Genomic DNA, 3,968 nt, shown 5'->3' with positions numbered 1-3,968 from the left:
ATTTAACGAGTTTGAGGACTTATCGGTTCAGATGTATAATCCTCGATGTCTTTGTTCAATTTCTATCAGAAGTCATCCTTTCAATAGAATTTATTTGAGTTCAGAAAAGCTCCTTCGAATTGAAGTTGTCAAGCTTTTTCCATAGACGGCACAAATTGATGGATTCTGCCTTCTGATCCGGTAAATTAGTCTGCAAAACAGGGTAGAAGCTAACCGGACGGTGGTTGTCCAATTAACTCTCCGATGCTAAAGTCAGTATTGAGCTTTGAGCAGCGTTTTGAGTATATCAATGTAGTTGTGTGCTTAGGCATACCTCAAGCTCCTTTTATAGTAGTTGAATGTATACCTTGTAGATATGGAATAGGAAAGTGATTCCTATTTAGTAGGGTTTGACCCTGATTAGGAGTGTGATTTTTTATTCAGACTAGAGTTCTATTTAGGAACGTCTTCTTAAATAGTCTCGTCTTCCTAAGTTAGAAGTTATCTTCCTAAATTGGAGTTTGTGTCCAAATAGGAGAGATATTCGAGAATATTCATAGATTTGGTAATCTGTCCGAATCCCAGGGATTCGGTATTATCCTCACGGATAGAGATTGTATTCCAGTCAAGACGGATCTCATGGATTTGGCCACCAGTTTCGTCTAGCTTAGCCCTTTGGGTGGGAATCCGATATCGTCTGAGAGTGGATCTTTTGCGACTCGGCTTCATAGTACTTATAGTAGGATTCGGTATCCATCATATATAAACCGTTAGCATTTCCATATCTTTTTTTAAAAAATTAATCTAATGGAGACAAGTGGACAAAATAAACATAGATAGCCCCTTATTTATGAGTTTGAATCCAATTGGCGAAGAGATATAAATATTTCATTACAAAAATACGTTTCTTTGGTGAAGAGTCACCATGGAATGACACAAGAAGAAACTTTAAGGGAACTTTTATTTCTTTTAGAGGTTGAATTCGTATTTGATGTCTTCACGAAAAATGTAGGTACTTGAGTTAGCTTTCTAGGGCTGTTCGAATACCTTAAATCGAAGGTCGGGTAAAAACGTTATGCAATAAATATCCGACATTTTTTTGAAAGATACTTCTTCCTTGATTAAATAGAGCTTGACATATACGGATATAAGCATGTGTAAAATTTTAATTTACGGGATATTCATAGCGATACATTTGATCATGTTTCCACACATGAAGCAGCTTGAAGGTATATTTCGTTCCTTTTAGAGATTGAATCCAGATCAGAAGTCTTCATGAAAGTTGTAGGTACTCGAGTTACCATTTTAGGGACGTTTGAATCAATGAAATCCAACGTCGGAAACACGGGTTATGACAGAAATACTCAGTCTGAATATATATAGATTTCATCATTCCATACACATGTAACAACTTCAGGGGAAATTTTGTCAATGTTTCAGGTCGAATTCGGATTGGATTTCTTCAAGAAAGCTGTAGGTATTCAAATTATCTTTTTATGGACATTTTAATTGATGAAATATGAAGTCGGAAAGACGATTTATTAATTAAATACTTGGACTGGGTACATGCAGATTTCATAAGGCTGCACACATGTAGCAGTTTCAAAAGCAATTTTGACCCTTTTCCAGGTTGAATCCGGATTGGACGTCTTCATGAAAGTTGTAGGCATTCTAGCTACCTTTCCATTAAGTTTGAATTAATAAAATACAACGTCGGAAAAGCGAGTTATGATAACAACACTCAGGCTTGTTTTCAAAATAATTTTCCATCCCCTTTTATTTTGCTTAAATAGCTACCAATTATAAGTAAACTTGAAAATAATAAAATTCAGTTAAATAAAATTCATGGATAAATAACGTGTGTTGAATAGTTCAGATAAAATAGTTTTCGTCCTTTTTAGAGGTGGAATCCGGATCAGACGTCTTCATGGAAGTTGTAGGTATTCAAGTTACCTTTCTAGAGACGTTTAAATCAATGAAATCCGATGTCTGAAAAATGAATTATAATAGAAATACTTAGTATGAATATATATAGATTCCACCGTGCCGTACACATGCAGCAAAAGTGAACTTTCATCCATGATCCAGGTTGAATCCCGATTGAATTTCTTCATGAAAGTTGTAGGGATTCGATTTACCTTTCCATGGACGTTTGAATTGATGAATTCCAACGTCAGAAAAAATATTTACGAACTACATACTCAGACTGGATACATGCAGATTTCACAAAGTTGCACACATGCAGAACCTTCAAGGGAAATTTCGACCCTCTTCCAGGTCAAAATCAGATTGGACGTCCTGATGATAGTTGTAGGCATTCGAGTTACCTTTCCATGAACGTATGAATCAATGAAATCCGACGAAGGAAAAGCGGGTTATGACAGAAATACTCAGGCTGGTTTTTGAAAATAAATTTCTATCCCCCTTTATATCGCTTGAATAGCTAACAATTATTAATAAGTAAAGTTGACATGTTGAATTAGTTAAAAATAATATCGTGAGAAATGACGTGTTGAATTATTCGGATAAAATAGATTATTATAAATTAATAAAAAGGATGTATATTTAAATTCAAATTTAAAATAATTAAACATATAGATTTTACTTAAATGAAATATGAATTATAATAAAATATATCCATATCCATAATATTTATTAATGGGGATAAGTGGACAAAGCGAGCATATAAATTCCCCTCTCTATTGAGTTTGGAATGCAACTGTTGAAGAGCCTTAAACATTTTTATCACAAAAATTAATTATTTGGTGAAGAGACAATATGCCTCTACACATGCAGCAGCTTCAAGAACAATTTCGTTCTTATTTAAGGATGAATCTAAATTTGATGTCTTCACGAAAAATGTAGGTATACGAGTTATCTTTCTAGGGCCGTTCGAATCAGTTAAATCGGAGGTTGAGAAAAAAATGTTATGCAATAAATAGCCGAGATGGTTTTGAAATATACTTCTATTTTTATCAAAAAGAGCTAGATATAAACAGATATAATCATGTGTAAAATTTTAATATATGGGATATTCCTAGCGCTACGGTGTAGATTTGACCATGTTTTCACACATATAGAAGCTTGAAGGGAGATTCCGTCTCTTTTAATGGTAGAATACGATTCGAAAGTTGTCGTATGAGTTGTAGGTATTCGAGTTATCTTTCTAGGAATGTTTGAATCGATGAAATCCGACATTGCAAACACGGGTTATGACAAAAATACTCAATCTTAATATATATAGATTTGACCATTCTGTACAAATGAAGCAGCCTCAAGAGAATTTTCGTCCATGTTCCATGTTGAATACAGATTTGATGTCTTTATAAAAGATGTAGGTATTCGAGTTACCTTTCCATGGACGTTTGAATCAATGAAATACGATGTTGTCAAAATAATTTACCAACTAAATACACGGACTAGGTACATGCAGAATTTACAAAGCTGCACACATGCAGCAGCTTCAAGGAAACTTGCAGCCCCTTTTCAGTTCGAATCCGGATAGGACGTCTCCATGAAAGTTGTAGGTGTTCAATCTACCTTTCCATGAACATTTGAATTAATGAAATCTGACGTCGGAAAAGCGAGTTATGATAAAATACTCAGGCCGGTTTTCAAAAACAAATTTCTACCCCATTTAACCAATTATTAATAAGTAAACTTGAAAATAATAAATTTCGGCTAAATATAATTTATGGAGAAATCTGGCGCGTGTTGAATTATTCGGATAAAATAGATTATTATAAATAAATAAAAAGGAGGTATATTTATAATAATTAAACATATGTATCTTATTTAAATAAAATATAAATAATAATAAACCATGTCCATTTCCATAATGTTTACTTAATGGGAGAAGTGAACAAAGTAAGCATATAAATTCCCCTATTTATTTGAGTTCGGAATGCAATTGGTGAAGAGTTATAAATATGTTTATCATAAAAATACGTCATTTGGTGAAGAGACACCATGCCTTTACACATGCAGCA

Source organism: Mercurialis annua, linkage group LG5 (assembly GCF_937616625.2).
Source record: "Mercurialis annua linkage group LG5, ddMerAnnu1.2, whole genome shotgun sequence".
Taxonomy (NCBI): domain Eukaryota; kingdom Viridiplantae; phylum Streptophyta; class Magnoliopsida; order Malpighiales; family Euphorbiaceae; genus Mercurialis; species Mercurialis annua.
Note: the sequence above shows the minus strand (reverse complement) of the source record.